The sequence below is a fragment of the Chlorocebus sabaeus genome, chromosome 11, assembly GCF_047675955.1.
Source record: "Chlorocebus sabaeus isolate Y175 chromosome 11, mChlSab1.0.hap1, whole genome shotgun sequence".
Lineage (NCBI taxonomy): Eukaryota > Metazoa > Chordata > Mammalia > Primates > Cercopithecidae > Chlorocebus > Chlorocebus sabaeus.
The window spans coordinates 17,618,420-17,625,156 of NC_132914.1; the positions used below are offsets into that span (position 1 = coordinate 17,618,420).

At 41.3% G+C, this 6,737-nt stretch overlaps 1 pseudogene; it reads left to right on the forward strand.

The window, feature by feature from the left end:
• Positions 1 to 4,236: 4,236 nt before the first annotated feature.
• On the forward strand, positions 4,237 to 5,722 carry LOC140712839 (RNA-binding protein with serine-rich domain 1-like; annotated as a pseudogene).
• The last annotated feature ends 1,015 nt before the right edge of the window (positions 5,723 to 6,737 follow it).

Here is a 6,737-nt window from a genome sequence, read left to right on the forward strand (position 1 = left end):
TATACATATGGCTCATATTTTACAATCCTACAAATAAATCTTCCTGTTTTCTGCCCTGTGATGGCATTGCACCTAATATCAAAAAAAAAATTTGTGGAAGTTTGGTTTAGAAAAGTGAAGCAAGATTGAGTAGGTCTTCTCACTTCTGGTTCTTCTGCCTTTACTTTGATTTTTTTCTTTTGTTTTTTATTTTTTGAAATTCATTAATTGGTTATAAAAGCTGATAACTAAATGTGGACAGGTTAGCACAATTCTATACTCAATGACTATAAATTACATATTTTAAATTATTATGCTATACTTGCTATATGTAAAAGAGTAGGAATAACATATATATGTGATAAAGCAGAAAATAATCCCTCATTAATCCACCAAAAAGCTTAAGAGCTAAATATGGCTGATAGCATTAAAGTTATCTGTACATCACTCATCTCATTGCCCTGCTTTCTACCCCAGCTCAACTAGTTAAACACTACCCTGGATTTTATATGTATCATTCTTTATCACACATGTGTGTACCACTAAAAGAAATTACTTCGTTTTGTTTGTTAACTATATTAACATATTATAATTAATACTGACTATATATAACCTTTAGAAGATTGCTTCATTTCACCTAACATAACTTTTCTAAGACTCATCTATGTTGCTGCAGATAGCATTAATGCATATACTCTCACACTGAACGACGTTCCTGTGCATGGATAAACTTCATGTATCTATTCCTTTGTTGATCACTTGGAAAGCAATTTGCATTGTCCTAAAACTGAGAATTCACACATCTTATAACCCAGCAATTTCATTAGAAATATATAGAAATGTCTTTATAGTAGAATGTTTATAAGTGCATTATCTCTTAATTATATTATGGTTTGTAATTAATCTTTAATAATTACATATTATTGTTACAACCAACATGATCAATAGTGTAAACAAGAGGGTTTAGAAAGGTTTGTAGAGATGCCCTGCAGATTGAAAAGGATTATTAGTTCGATGTTATCTAAATTATTTAGCATTCAAAATTCAATAAATATTTTTTGAGTACTCTTCAGGTATCATAGACTGTTCTGTTTGTAGGGAATATAGCAGTGAATGAAAGAGAAGTGGCTACTATTATGAGGCCTTCATTCTATTATAGGACATAGACATTAAATATACAAATAAGCAGCATTCTATGAGGTAGTGTAGTACTACGGATAAATACAAAGCAAAATAAAATAATGGAGAATAAAGAGGTTTCTAGTTAGAATGTCATAGACAAGAAAGATCTCTCTGTGGAGGTGGCATTTGAATAGAAATCTCAGTGAAGGCAGGGAAGAGCTCATGTGTTTATCCCAAAGGAGAGTCCTAATCAAAGACTGTAACGTTCAAGTATATTTTTACTGATTTAGAAAAGAAATAAGGATATTATTGTAAGTAAAATGGAATCAGTAAGAGAAAGAAGGATCAAACATAATGTTGGAAAGTTAGGCCAAGCCCAGATTGCAAAGGATTTTGTAGGCCTTTCTGGACTTTGCCATTTATTCTGGGTGTGAATGAAAGGCTAACACTTGAGGTTGTATATATTTTGTGTTGCAAAAACATACTGATTTTTATGTGGAAGAAAACCTGTAGTGGGGCAAGAGTGGAAGCAGCTTGGATAGGCATGACTGTCATTAGATGAGAGAAGAAGGGGCTTGGGATAGGTGATTGTAGTGGAGCTGGTAAGAAATAATCAGATAAGGGATATATTTTGAAAGCAGAGCCAAAGGGTTTGTTTATAGATTGCTGGTAAATACATTAGAGGGAGAAGTCAAGAATAACTCCACATTTTTTAGCTTGAGCAAGTAAAGATGATGTCACAAATGCAGATGATGTCACAAATGCAGATGTAGGGGCAGGTTAAGGAAGAATAATCAAGTGTTTGCTTTGGACATACATATTAGGTATAGGTATCTATTAGACAGATGTCCAATTGGAGTGAGCTGTCAAATAAATACTAGATAAGTTAGTCTAGAGTTGAGAGTAGAGCTCAGAGATGGAGATTTAAATTTATATTTGGAAGTCAACAATTGAGTTGATATTTGAGGGAATGGGATTAGATGAAGTCACCTAAATGGTTAGTATAGACAAAGAAGAAAGACACAAAGAGTGAGCCTCACTGTAACTGATTTGTAGCACTAAAGATCCCAGATTGTCATCCCTTCTGCTATACACAGTCTTTACCATGTGTTTTGTAGGACCCTTCCATCCTATCTCTGGGCTTAGAGCTGCAACTTGCTTTGACATAGCCAAGTGACGCAAGCAGAGGGTCGTACACTTCTGCTCATGCTCCTTATACTTTACTCTTACCATGAGAAGATATGCCTGGGCTAGCCCCTCTGACCCTAGAAGGGCGATGGTAGATACAGGATCAGCCACAGGTGCATGAGTGAGCCCAGTGAGTGCAGTCTTAGAGATCAATTAAACCCCACAGGTAAGTGAGCTGTAAGTGTTTATTGATGATTGACTCTGAGTTTTAGAATGGTATTCAATCAGCATTATTGTAGCAACATATAATTGATACATGAGGAGTACTGTAGTATTTAGAGATCTGGACAAGAAGGAAGATTCACAAAGGATACTGAAGAAACCACACTGAGGAAAATCAAGACAAATAGGGTTCAGAAACCCAGGAGGTGAAAATGGTTCAAGAAGAGGGAAGCGATCCACTGTGACAAATTCTACTGAGAGTTCATGTAAGATGAAGGCTGAGGATGGATTATTTGGCAAACGGATTTTGTTATTTCCTTCATTAAAAGTGTTGGAAGAACCTAATTAAAGTAAACTCTAGAGAAAAGGGTAGGTGAGCAAGTTAAGATAATTAAGAATAGTGATTTTTGCTCTAAAGGGCAGTGGAGAAATGGGCTCATGCTTGGAAGGGAATGGGAGTCCACAAAAAATTTTTTAGATGGTTCTATTTTGTTTTAGATGGTTCTATTATTGACTGTTTATATGTAGATAGAAATCATTTAATTCAAGGAGGGAATAAAAGAGATGACACAGAAGAAAACAGAGACAATTATTATAGAATAACCGAAACTTTGAGTAGGCAAACTGGAATAAGATTCAATAAACAGGAGATGGGCTTGCCATTAGGTAGGAGAATGAGCAATTTGCCCATAGCTACAGGTCTGAAGGCAAAGTATAGCAGGAGTTAAATGAAGGTATGTTGGTAGACTCACCAGTAAAACAATGAAGTTTCCTTTATAGTGCTTTTTTTTTTTAATTAAAGAATTAAGAAGTAAAGTTGTCAGCTGAGAGTGAGGAAGCAATATGTGGTAGCCAGAATTCTCAGATGATCCCCAATGAGGCTTACCCTTGTATAATACTCTCTTCTTTGAGCATGGGTGGAACCAGTAATATGAGATACTGCTCCTGTCATTCTCTTGTTACAGGGCGAAAAGGAGATTGTCCGGAGTGGACCCTGACCTAATGTAGTTAGCTCTTCACAAGCAGAATTTTTTTTCCTCCCCATTTTGTCACAGAAGAGAAAATTAGAGTGATATATGCTGGCTGATCTCTAAGAAAATAAGCATTCATGTCATGAGCTGCCTATGTTGGCCACATGGTAAGACGCTGTGTATGGCCTCTAGAAGCTAAAAGTGGTCCCTGGTCAATAGACAGAACTAAAATGTGAACCTCCATCTTACATCTGCAAGGAAATTAATTCTGCCAACACCAGTGACCTTGAAAGATGCCCTCAGTTTCACATGAGAATCGCAGCCCTGGCCAACACCCTAATATCAGTTCAGTAAGATCCTCACCAGAGAACTCAGCCAGGCCATACCTGGGTTTTTAACTACAAAAACTGTGAGATAATAAATGTGTGTTGTTTTAAGTCTCTAGGGTTGTGGTAATTTGTTACTTAATCATAGAAAAACTAATACAGGGTGTCAGAGGTATGAGTACAAAGAAAAGCGGATCTCAGAGAAAGGAGAAAAAGCTGACTGAAGAATATGGAGAATACCGGGAAGGATGGGGAACCCATTCAGTTTGCAGTTGAAAATTTAAAGTGAGATTTGTTAGAATTGGGAGCTTAGATAAAGACACAGAATAGGTTAGCAGTTAGATTTAACTCGGATAGCAGATTAGCCAGCTGCACACATGTAAGGAGAAGGAGGCAAGGGAGAGAAAGTTATATGCAAAATAATGATGATTATGTTAGACCAAGTTATTTAAACAGATAGCAGGGAAGTCAGGACAAGACAGGGTAATATGCAGTGAAAACTTATGTTCCACCGGTTGAACATCTCAGTGAGGCTTTAAGATTCATAAGAGAACGTCAGAGCGGCGCCGGCCTCGGTGGCTGAGGAAAGCAGGAGGTGGTGGTGGCGGCGGGAAGACGCTGCTCTTTGGCGTAAATTGCAATCGATTAGGGATCGTTTCTCAGAATCAAGTTAGAAGTGGGAGTTCAGATAAGTGAGGCCGCCATTGCTGCTTTGAACACCTCAGAAAGGGAGAATGGATTTATCAGGAGTGAAAAAGAAGCTCTTGCTAGGAGTCAAAGAAAATAATAAAAAGTCCAGCACTAGGGCTCCTTCACCTACCAAACGCAAAGACCGTTCAGATGAGAGGTCCGAGGATCGCTCAAAAGATAAAGGGGCCACCAAGGAGTCGAGTGAGAAGGATCGCGGTCGGGACAAAACCCGGAAGAGGCGCAGCGCTTCCGGTGGCAGCAGCAGTACCAGATCTCGGTCCAGCTCCACTTCCAGTTCAGGCTCCAGCACCAGCACTGGCTCAAGCAGTGGCTCCAGCTCTTCCTCAGCATCCAGCCGCTCAGGAAGCTCCAGCACCTCCCGCAGCGCCAGCTCCAGCAGCTCTTCCGGCTCTCCAAGTCCTTCTCGGCGCAGACAAGACAACGGGAGGCGCTCCCGCTCCAAAACCAAACCACCTGAAAGAGATGAAAAGGAGAGGAAAAGGCGGAGCCCATCTCCTAAGCCCACCAAAGTGCATATTGGGAGACTCACCAGGAATGTGACAAAGGATCACATCATGGAGATATTTTCCGCCTATGGGAAAATTAAAATGATTGACATCCCCATCTGTCCAAAGGCTATGCATACGTAGAGCTTGAGAATCCAGATGAAGCTGACAAGGCGCTGAAGCACATGGATGGAGGACAAATCGATGGCCAGGAGATCACTGCCACTGCCGTGCTGGCCCCCTGGCCTAGGCCAGCCCTCAGGAGACTCAGCCCTCCCCCGAGAATGTGGCCACCACCGCCCACGTGGCGCAAGTCTCCCCCACGGATGAGGAGAAGCTCCCGCTCCCCGAGGCGCAGGTCCCGCGCGCGCCGGAGACCACGCTCCCCGGGCCGCCGCCGCCACAGGAGCCGCTCCAGCTCCCACTCCTCCCGATAAACAGGCCACTGAAGCTCTTGCCCCTGTAACTTATACCCCACCCAGCTCAGTTTTGTCACTTTTCTAGCTAAAGGAAGATCAGTAGGAAAGCAAACCCTTCACTCGGGCAGAATTTGCAGGCAGCAGTCAGCACCCCTCTGGCGGCCGGGCTCTGGCTGCAGAAGTGCTTTTGGTTTGGGTGTTGTGTGCCTGTCAAGATTCCCTCCAGTTTTCTGACTAGAAAGCTCACCCGTTTCCAGTTTCTAAGAGTCAGTTCAGTGGCAGGACCACCAGGGACAAGTGAGGCTCTGGGGGTGGTGTGACCCTGCCTGCCTGGGAGCACACTTTTCCCTTCCCTGGTGACCTGAGATGGTTGCCAGGCCGTGCCCTTGCTGTTGCTGGGCAGTGTCCTTTTGGAAAGGGAGCCGTCGCAGTTGCCAACCCTGTTAGGCCCGGCCTCTCGAGGCCTCTTGCGACTTCAAGGGTCACACTCCCCCAAAGATTCTTTCACCCATGGTAGTTTCTGTGCATGGTTCTGTCTGTTCGTGCATCCATGCACACATCCCACCCCACCACCCTACTCTGAAATTCGCGAGTGAGAGCCAGCTCTGCGGGATCATCACGCAGCCATGGTTGTGCCTGACCTTCATGGTGGTCTTTCAGGTTATCTTGGCAACATGTACATTGCTTTTTTTTTTTTTTTTTTTTTTTTTTGCTTTTATTGTACAGTCAGTACTATAAAATTTCTCTTTGAGTTTTATACTTTTGTAGCGTTTTAGATGACATTGTGTTTGTACTTTGTTGTGTAGAGTGGAAGAATTGTGTTGAATAAACCGAAGATTGAAAAAAAAAAAAAAAAAAGATTCATAAGAAGTGGATACTCATGGGAGTAAGCTGAAAAGATAGGAGGCTGCAATTATGAATTCTTGGCCCTTAGATTTTATTTTGATAAGATCCTTTGTCCATTATGCATCACTTACATGAGTTTTGACCTAAGTATGCACTACTTGGACTTCAACCTTGGACTTGAACCTCCCCTATCTGAGTGGTGTTGCACCATTTAGGAGTCCGTTCCCCCAACTCAGGGGTATAGTCCTTTTGAATACAGAAGCCGTCTTTCAGGAAAAATTTGGCTATTAGTCACACATACCTTACTGTGAGTGTTAGCAATTCAAATATTATCCACAATTTTGAAATAAAAACTTTTGTCTTTGATAAAGAAAATGTTGATCTCGGAAATTCAGAAGAAAAAGGTATTTTTGTTTTCTAAAAACTGGAGGACTTTTGAGATGCCTCGAATACAGGAGCGGGCACACTAGGGCCTCTGGGCCAAATCTGTCCCACCACCTGTTTTCGTAAATAAAATTTTATTGGAAC